A 10,592-nucleotide genomic window follows, 5' to 3' on the forward strand; every position below is an offset into this window, starting at 1 on the left:
CATGAACAAATAGTGTATGTCATGCAAGGGGACAACAGGCTTTACTAGTGAAAATACCTGCAAGTACAAATTTTTTAGTAATATTTAAGTGATTTTCAGGCAAAAAAACAAGGTGTGATGGAGAGTGGTGTATGGGTCATGATCATACACAAACACAGCATTGGTTTCTGAAATGCTGAGCCTAAAGAGCTCAGTCTCCAAAGATTTCACCGTTAGGGAGGTAACCATGAAAAGTACTAAATAATAAAGTACTATTGGGGGTTGCCCAGTAACTGAGAGTGTAATAGTCTAATGCTTTTTCTGTGAGCTTGTACTTGGGTAAATATTTAGGCTTTTAAAGCTTTAAATGACAGAAGCTGTTGCATAGGGGCACTGTGCAGAGACCTGGACTATATTTACTCACAGATGGTCTATTACTTCTAAAGTCCTGTAAAGGCTTTTCTGTTCATGCAGTCCTTGTGCAGATTGCAGACAAGGGTGGTCTTCGGGTTCAGCAATGAGCCAGGCTCTCCTTGGACCAAATTCACAAAGATTGGCTTCCAAAAAAGCCCTGGACAACCACAGCTCTTGGTCAAGAAGTGCAAGACTGATACCTCAAACAGGCCTGGACTTCCCTATTTCATTGCAGCCAGATGGTTTTGGTCATGCTTTGGTTTTCTTTTGTAAGACACGAATTAGATTCCTACTGTAACAGGCTGGTAAGGCTTCAAAGCAAGAGAGGAAAAAAAAAAAAAGGAAAAAAAAGAAAAGAAATATTGCCTAGCAATGAAAAACACCCAGAGGCCAGATAAGAGCACTTACTGTGAATAAGTGGGTATTAGTGCCTTCTGTTGACAGAGGCAGCGCTAAGAGGGCATCCTGTCTGGCTGCACAGCCTCTGATTGCCCAGCAAGCAGCAATCTCAAATAAATATTTCCATCTCCTAGGCAAGAAGATTGCCCTCTTGCCTGTGTGGCAACGGCTCCGTCCCTGCACAGGCCATGGCTGGCCGGGGCTGCCTCGGAGCAGCCACACAAGCTGCACACAAAGCTCAGCTCAGGCGCGGCTGGAGCAGAGCCGAGCACCCTCGGGCGCCTCTCGCACCTCAGCGCTGCCGCTCGGCTTCGGCAGCAGCGCCCCAAGCGAGCGCGGGGGTGAAGACGCCGGGGTTTGCCCCCAGCAGATTTAACAGATGTGCAGTGGATAATGGAAACAAGACGTTTAGATGGGCACCAGACGTGCAGGAAAAAGGAGAAGGGGTGGACACCACTACTCCGTTCACCCACAGACACCACAGGGCTCCTCTGCAGTGTGGGGCTGTTGGTTTCCATCCGTCTGCCAGACTGCAGAGGGGCTCAGTACTCCCCTTCTTACAGTGACCTCACAGGGCTCTGCATCAGAGAGCAAAAGAGTTTAGCAAGACACTGTATGTTCCTTCACTGAAAGCCCCAGCAAAATAACGAGATTAAATAACAAGACGATCTGAGTAGTGGAAATCTTACACACCTTTATTTATCTTTATCTAAAAATGCAGAGGATGGGAACAAACAAACAACTGACAAGACATATAACCACAGCTTAAGTTTTGATTATTGGAAGAAGACTCAGTTTCATCACATGACTATTCTGGTGTCCTAATTATGAACAGTTTCACTGGCTTTGTAAATACACTCAGCAAATGTGGCAATAATCACTGAGCTGTTGTAAGAGCAGGGCAACAGCACTGCTGAAGCCTTTTGAGCCATGTTGACGATTGTGAGCAATGGTGCCAAAAGATGTAATTTTTCTATGTAAAGGATGAGGGGGACCTTCTGCCTTAAAAATTTGTATTTGAAGAGAACAAAATTATCCAGATATCAAACAGTTTTCATTTTTCTACACAAAGAAGTAGCTAATAGCAGACCAAAGAGATTTATACAAGCAGTACTGTTGACTTGAATTAGCATCATTTTTTAAATCCACATTTTTTCCCGAAGCCAGACATTGCTTCTGCAGCCTGTCCAGCCACCTTTTCTACTCCATCTTGTGCTGTCTTGGAAGCCTTGTCAAAAGCTGCAAGAGAGGGAAAAAGATAAGCAGAAAGTTGGAAAAATGCAACATGGTTTAGTACTTATGATAGAAGAAAGGTGTTAAAATGACTAGACTACAAAAAAAAGAGTGATATATCTCCAAAAAAATATTTTGGACATTTTGCTGCTTCCCCATCTAACATCAACAGGTGTCCAAGCCTGTCCTTCTTGTTACATCCATGGAGCTGTGGAAGGTGTCAGCTTTTAGGGGATACTGCCAGTGCATTTTAGCTTTCATAAAATATTTTAGACCCCAAAATTGCTAATTCTCCCCTCATACTTGAATATTATTAAATCATTAAAAATAAAAAGAATCAGCCTAGTTTTTAGTTTAGCTTGGTCCCAGTCTCCAGCTGCAAGATGCCAACACTTTCTAGACAGCAGCTTTTCATCTGCAGGATCTGTAATGTTCGACCCCAGCTGCTGCTCCAGCAGCTGCTGGGATCCAGTGTAGGACTGGACCCGGACAGACCCCTGCCTTCAGGGCCAGGGTGGGGGGAGCAAGATGTAACATAGGGTTACTTAATGCTCTTGAAAGAAGAGCTGTCCCCACAAGTTTTCTGAATAGGAAGCCAATGTCTGAACGCTGTGCTTGAGACTCGATGGCCAGCTAGTGTCAACTACAGTCTGCCTGTGCAGTAGCTGTGTGGAGCTACTCAGCAACAGATCCTGAAATCCTTTTGTGAGATTTATAAAGGTTGTTATAAAAATGTTAAAGTTGTTATAAAATATTAAAGTTTATATAAAGTGGTCACTGAAATCAAGGACTTTCAGGCTGAGAACACCTGTGGAACAGAGGAGAATGAGCACTGGCCGCTTCTGGCTTGTGTTGAGCTGATCCATCTTAATTTGAACGTCATTGCTCCTACCTTTCTGGCTTGCATCTGTAATCTGGTTGACTGCATCCTGAGTGGCCTGTCCCAATGTGTTGGCTGTAATTAAGGTAAAACAAAATCAAAATCCTTTCCAGCTGTTCGCTGTTCTGGTTACAGGAATTCCATACGTCAGTTGGCTTTCTGCACGCCTGCAGCAGGCTGTGTCCCTGGCAAGCCCTGGGCTGGTACAGAGCAGGCTGAGGCTGTGCCCTTCACAGGACACCCTGGGCACTGTGTGCTGCCACAGCAGCTTGCTCCGAGATTAGCACTCACCTGGCACCTATGGTCAGCTGAGCAAATCAATGGCAGATAAGCAGGAGATAAGAAAAGATTAGCAGTGAGTTGGAATGATGACATTTAGCTGCAAGTTGCTTATTTAACACTACACTTGCTTTTATTGATTTTTCTGCCTTATTATGCTTGGGGTAGGTTGGCCATCTAATGTGCATTTTCACTATGGGCTGTTTGGGAGTAGGGCCTATTCTAAAATGGAAGAACATGCATTAAACAGAGCTGGACAGAAGAAGGGAGATTTTTACAAACAAGATATGAATAGAAGAAGAGGAGCAGAAACTAGAAACATCACAGATCAACTCCAGGATATGAAACATTAAAAAAGTGAGATACCTTGTGAATGTAAGATAGCTGATGGTTTATAAAGCACCAAAGTGCCCCCTCAGTGGCAGGAATATACTCAGGATGCAGCAAAGACTATTTTGTTTTTCAGAAAAGAGTTCTGTCATGTTTGTGCAGCTACTACACATTTGTCCCCAGGTGTATGAAACTGTAACTTTAATATAATCAATGATATTACTCATATATTATATATATGAGTATATATATAAAGGAAGTGTAGATAGATATATCTATATATATGTATACATACATACATACATATATACATATATATATATATATGTGTGTGTGTATATATATATATATATATATACAAGGAATTGTTTGCAGAATCAGAATCTAGAACCATATCTGACCAAATCCTGGAAAGAGCTGCAGGCAAACTGGGTAAGGCTTATACTATAAAAAGCTACTATAAGCTATACACATTTTGCAACTTTTCATTTGAAGGAAAAGCTTTTATGCTTTTCATTGAAAAGCTGTTTTCCAATGCCCAATGCTTCTGACAACAGTGCTCAGCCTTAAAACATGGGCATTGCTATGACAGAAATGTGCAGCCTGGTGATTACTACTGAAGAACACAAGAGAAACATGTCCTATATATTACAAACTATCCATTGCAATCAATGTAGTTATATTAACAGAAGACACTGACAGGCCAAGTGGCAAATGTTAATCAAAGCTTAATTCCAACTTACTTAAAGGAGAGCTGATTAAAAACCACCTCAGAGCATGAGAAAAAACCACCATGAGCAACGCAAATGCTAAATGTAGAAAGTTGTTATCACCAAAATAAAAGGCTTCACTGCTCTAAAAATATTAACATTTTGGAGAGTGATAAGAGTTTGACAATGCTCAGGAGCCACAGAGGGAGAAGTGGGTGAGTGGGTTGAGGCAGCTTTGAGAGCCACAGCTGGCCTGTGGTCTTCTCCAGGTGATGGCCAAAATTTGCAAAGTGAAGATAAAAGAGAGAGCTGTGTCCTGCTGTCACTGATGCAGCTACAAATTGTAGTATTTAGCAACTAAGTCCCCCTCCAAATACAGAACAATATTTAATCTTTCTTACCAGCATCTTTTGCTGCACCTTCAGCTTGTTCCTTCAGTCCCTGGAAGCTTTTACCTGACATTGTGGCTTCTGACACCTGTTGAAAGTCCTCTCTTTGATAATGTTGAGCACCTGGTGATGTATAGCACACTATGTGATAGTGTGACTTGTTCTGGTTTTATACATCTACCAGAAGACCTGCTGATTCTTTTGGGGGTGACTGGTACAATGGGTGGAGTTTGAATGTGAAGAATGAGAGCTGAAAATAGAGAAAAGCTGTTTATTTACCCTCCCTGATGAGAGGGTGTGCCCAGATTGAGATTTTTGCTCCAATGCACTGTCTTTGTTAATTTGTGCAGGTTGTGTTTTTTTTTAAAACCAAAACTGCAAAAATACCCGTTCCACCATCACAGGCAGAGGAAAGCCACTGAAGTAAGCTTTACAGAGTGTTGGAAAACTACTGAAGTACAGTGTGTGGGCATGGCCAACTTTCGTCCCCGCCGGGCTAACTTCCTTCTCCTTGCTTCAGTCCCTGAGCAGACCCTCATGAGAACAGAAACCAGCCCAAACTTGTTTCTATTCTTAGAAGTTTTAATCACAATCCACTTTTCTTGTCAGGTGGGATAATGTTAGATGGTGAGAGTTGTTATTTATGTGTATTTTTATAAGAAACTGCTAATCTGATCATCTTTCCAGTTGCCTGCTCAAGGTGGATTGCAAATCTCATCATCACAGAAGGCCTTGCCTGGGTAAGGCAGGTAACCAGTGCCAACACTAGCAGCTCTCAGAGGAAGGGAAGGAAAAAAAAAGCCAAATTAGCAAACTCACATTTCCCTGCCATGGCTTTGTGGTAAGATTCTTTTAGTTCAGAAATTATGTTTAAACTCACTTCCTTTCCTAGCATCACCACATTAATAAAAGTTTCTGGCTTTAACCTCTGGCATTTCCCAGGTTTCCACTAGCCTTTGGAGTTTACATTTCCTGCCATCAATCCCCAGTAAAAAGGTACTTTGTACAAGTAAACTATTGGCAGACTCAGGAGCCAAATGGCTCTCTGGTTTTGTGGGGTTCAGGTTCCTCATTGCCTTTTCCAGGGTACAAAGAGTCTCTCTTCGGATGGCCACACTCATACCCATATTTTTCCTCCTGAGTAAAGATTTGTGTTGGTAAACAGGCATGAGAACAAGATGCCACAGATGAACTTGGGTAGGCACTGACCGTTCTCATAAGTTTAGGACTTCATTAGTACCCAAGTGAGGAAGAGTCACAGAAAACAAGGTTCCGAGCATTTCTCTGCTGCTCCTATTCCGCCTGTCATTTCTGAGAGCTCTTGTCAACTTTTGCACCACTCCTTTGTTATTTCAAACAGCAATCCTCTTTCCCCTTCAATGGCTCAATTAGACTTTTAATCATATATTCATATCAGGTGTCTTTTTCAATTCCTTGCTGATTCCTTTCCTGGAATGGTTTTCTTATTTGAATTTGCAAAAACTCAGATAAAAAAACACCCAGTATTGTGAGGCTCTGACATTTTTTGAACCAAATCACTAACAGAGACCTACTTATTTTTCCTGCCTGAACCCGAGAACACAGCCACAGCAAAGCCACACCAAACACATGGATTTCAGCTGTTCTCAGCCCATTAGGTAGATTAACTTTTGTATGAAGTGTTAGTGAAAGGCAGGAAGAAGCTCTTCGGAATCCACCAGGCAGTTTGTCACAGCTCAGGAGAAGATGTGCCCAGGTTTCAGCAGCAAATACCTTCCAGATGCCCTCCCAGCTTGTTTCCACTGCTGGGTTTTCAGTGCAAGGGCCCTGCAAGTTGCTGGCTGGGTTAGTCTGTCTGAAAGGGACACTGGGAGTTTGGGAGAGCATTTAAAACTGAAGCACACTTACATCAAGCATTAAACATGCACTACATTAGAACAGTATTTTATAGGCTACTAGTCAGTGCAGGTAAATATTGCTCTCTAATTCTGCTCTTACAGATTTCCCCAGCTCCAACTATTATTCTTCCAAGTAGAAATACCTGTTCGGCATTTTGGACTCAATATGGGTGTCTGATGTGTGCCAGTGCTTGCTGTACCTCCTGCTCAAAGCATTAGGTAGCACGAGTTCCTGAGTAAAACCCACACTGCTGGCAGCATGGCAGCATGACTTCTTATCTAATGTAATCTTATCCTTAGCATTAATATCATTATCCTGATTCCAAACTGATAAAAAGAAAAGTGAGCAAATTACTCATGCCCAGACTGGCATGGCATGATCATTATAATGCAGCCCAGAGCAGAGTGAAGAGGGATATTTGCATAGTATTCATTCCATATGATGGGACCAATAATCTGTGCATCAGGTGGCTGGCTGAGTTACAAAACCACAACAGAAAATTAATGGAATATATTGCATAATATTTATCCTTATCCTTATCCTTATCCTGTGAGTTAACATTACTTTTTAGAAGACAATAATAAGTCTTTTGAACTGATGTTAGATATTAATTAGAGTGCTTAAAAATGAGGATTTGAAAGGGTGGAAAGTTAGTTCGGACTTTTGTTCCGTTCAGCTCTCAGTATCTGCTGAGACTGCAGGTTGAAATCCTGGTTAATGCCAGCTGGGGCAGGTACCACAGTGTGGGCAGAGCCACATGCTAAGGTGCCTCTGCAATTTCAGGCTATTCCAAAAGTTACTCCACCTGCTGATGCCAGGGTGCATCACTGACACAGGCCAGGACCAGAAGTTTGAAAGTGCCACCACCCCCAGCAGCACTGACTGCTCACCTCTGACACATAACATGTCTGGCACCCTTCTTTGTGTCTGAGTCCTTGGCACATTCTGACCTTCACAGTCTGCTGCTTGTGATGAGCAGTTGTTTGTATTTGGGGAAAAGAAACCCAAAACTGAGTCCTCAAGTGCTAGGAGTGCTCCACAACCCATGGCCACAGAAATAGTTGGCAACTCCAAATAGGCAGCCCAAACAGCTGTGAGTTAAATCTAAAGCACCACAGGGAAATTAGAAATTGTTCTGGTTTCCTTTCCTTTCACACAGCTTTTGTGGCATCTTTGAGCACCCTCTCATATATCAGTGATATGAACCTCTCTGCTCTATTACCTGATGAAGGTCAGAAGTAATTAATCAGAACTAGAGCTTATGTTTTACACATGGAAAGGGGCAAGTGAGGTTAATTAAAAAGTACTGAAATTTATTTGGGTTTTCTTAAATTTTAATTTTACCAGGGTTGGGATTTATAGATAGGTGTGGTGTCCATCAGCAAGGTGAACACAATGATGTGTCAGGGCTAAAAAAGTTTTACACAGACCACTCCAGAAGTTTACAAAGTGTGAGTGTCCAGCATTCATGGCTGCTAAAGGAGACTGATGATAGTGTGGAAGGGATGTGATGTTTGTGCCATGAAACAGAACTGTTTTAAGAAATGCAATGGTTTGCTCATAATTACTGAAATTCATATGTTAGTCATTTAGGGGATCAAACTAAAGTTGTTCTAATTAAGTTAAATTAGCTGTTCAGTTCAAATATTGATATACAGGGAGAAAAGTAGGTTTAACTGATTATTCCTTTACACAGGTGGTAACATCCTCCAGGAATCATCAGTCAGCTTCAAAGCATGAGATCAACATAAGGCCAGGGCAAATAGAGTTCTTTACCTTTTACTTGTTCTTTACCTTTTACTTTCTCAATCTTGAGGTAACATCCAGGTGAAGTGTCATGTTTCTACTGTCATCTGGAGCACCTGAAACCATCCTTAAATACTGAGACTGCTGTGGAGTCTCACAATATCCTGCAGATTTAGGAATAGAAAAAACAAAAAACAAAATTGTCTGGTCTAACTTTCAAAGGCTAGGAAGATGAGAAAGGCTTGACTCCCACCTTAAAATCTGGCATGAGACTGGGGAAATAAATAACTGGTCCTATCCCAGGAATGCCTGGCTGGGAAAGCTGAGGATGTGAGCTGGGATGAAAAGTCTACCAGAGAGCTGCGTATATTTTCTAGGCACACTGAGAGGAGGGAGTGCTGTGGCTCTGCCCTTCTGGCACACAGCTGTGCTGCCCACCCTACGTGAAATTAGTGGGAGGGGAAGGGTGGAGGAGCAGAGCTCCTTGTATGCTGGGATCCATGCAAAAAATCAGCACCAAAGCTTGACTGAGAAACTCTGTGCTGCTTCAAACTCGTGTAGGCAGACAATATTGTCTAATATTCAGAAAGTGCAGGTTTAATCTGAGCTTTTCCTGCTATGTTTTTAACAGTATGGAGTATCTTGTGATTTGGTAAGGTTTCAATGCATTTATGAAACAGTTAAGCTGGGTTTCAATGTGTCAAAGAGGTGAGAATGTGATTTTATAGAGAACAGTATTTAAAAAAACAGCCCTTCAGTTTTTAATTGGGAGCTCTGTGAATTCAGTTTTAGGACATGCATTATGCAGACACAAAAATAGGACTTTCAAATGAAGTGGGATTTTAAGTGTATTATTACCTGATTTGCATTTAAATGAGTGGAATGCTGTTTGGGATATTCTGTGGAGAGCCACAGCTTCCTCTCCTTCATCCCAGACATCTTTGAAAAATCAGGCCCTGCATGCCCTTCAGCCCTTGGCTAGGACATAACTGGGGGGAGCTTGCAAAGGCTGCAAACTCTATCAGAGCAAGTCACTCAATAAAGCGTAGCTGCAGTTTTACATGGTAAAGAAGTTTTGCTGTTACGAGGGGAAAAAAGTGTTTTTCAGCACTTTGTTGGTCACTTGTATGGTGAGGTTGATGCAACACTTGGCAGCAGCTGTTCCTGTATCCCTGGATCTCCTCAGAGGTCAGGGTGCAAGTGCCCAGAGTAGTCACTGGGGACAGATGGTGGCCATGCTGTGCCTGGCACTGGGTGCTGTCTCATCACAGTGGGATTAAGTTAACAGCTTGTGTGACAGTGGTATCACATGTACAAAGTCCTCTTAAATAATTCACAGGGTGAGATGAGTAAAAGAAATTCTTGATCACCCAGACCGTGACCTGTCAGCAAAAAAATGATTTTGCTAGTGTTTGCTTCCCTCAGTACTCACCTGGGACAGGGGGTGCCAGCACTTCCACAGTGAAAGTACCTTCTCCTGTGGGATGTTTCTGGGACATCTCTTCCATCATTCCACTTTTCACCTTCCATCACCTCTCATTACACTTGTCCAAATTCTCATTGAAAGCACAGACTTCCTTTCAATGAACCAAACAGATGTACAACAAAGTTTAGTTAAATAATTAATAGACAATATTTTGTCTCTTTAATGAAAGACCCTTCTACTTCAAAAGAAGCAAGTCTTCACCTTTCTAACCTCTGACAAATGCGGCTCAGACCTCTGGCTTCTGCTCCTCACAGTTGGGTGACAGCCAGTCTGAAGAAGGGACAGGGATGAAATAGAGGCTCACTGAGCCATTGCATGGGCACAGCACTACCCTGTTCCCACTCACTGACACAGGGTACTCACGTGGGATCAAACTGCATGTCCTGGTGTCTGTCTCCAAGACTTGTGACTGCTGTGAAAGATGCATAAACACTCTGTGGGCTCTGACTGCCATGGGACTAGATCAGACCTGTGCAGGCACTGCACCTGCCTGGGCCCAGAGCAGTGCTCCCTCATGTGAGAGGCAGGCAAGTGCAGAGGCTGATCTTTAGGAAACATTTGGACACTTCTGGTGCTCAGATGCTGGGCAGTGGTCAAGCAGAATTTTCAGTCCCATGGTTCCAGATACAGGTGTGTAAAATACTGGTAAACACTTTCCCTCCCACAGCAAAGGAAACAGAGAGCTGCATGTGATCCTCCCAAGCAGCCACATAGCTCAGTGTGGCAGAGATGTGGCCCTGTATTCTTAGCTCAGTAATTGCCATTCTCTCCTGGTTTAAGCCCTGGGAATCAGGGGCAAAGCCTGCTTGAGAGATGGGCATTTGGGGTGCAGCTTACTCCTCTTTTGAGTTACAGCCCTCTCCTGCCTC

General features: G+C 42.8%; 1 long non-coding RNA gene across 1 annotated transcript; it reads right to left on the reverse strand.

Annotated features, from left to right (window-relative positions):
* Positions 1 to 1,845: 1,845 nt before the first annotated feature.
* LOC147651945 (uncharacterized) lies at positions 1,846 to 4,763 on the reverse strand. The gene is made up of 3 exons (XR_015290158.1): positions 4,626 to 4,763; positions 2,918 to 2,980; positions 1,846 to 2,031 (listed from the first exon to the last, which is right to left on the reverse strand). It is a non-coding gene; the product is annotated as an uncharacterized LOC147651945 (long non-coding RNA).
* Positions 4,764 to 10,592: the final 5,829 nt, after the last annotated feature.

The sequence above is a fragment of the Cyanistes caeruleus genome, chromosome 8 (assembly GCF_971803275.1).
Source record: "Cyanistes caeruleus chromosome 8, bCyaCae1.hap1.1, whole genome shotgun sequence".
NCBI classification, from domain to species: Eukaryota; Metazoa; Chordata; class Aves; order Passeriformes; family Paridae; genus Cyanistes; species Cyanistes caeruleus.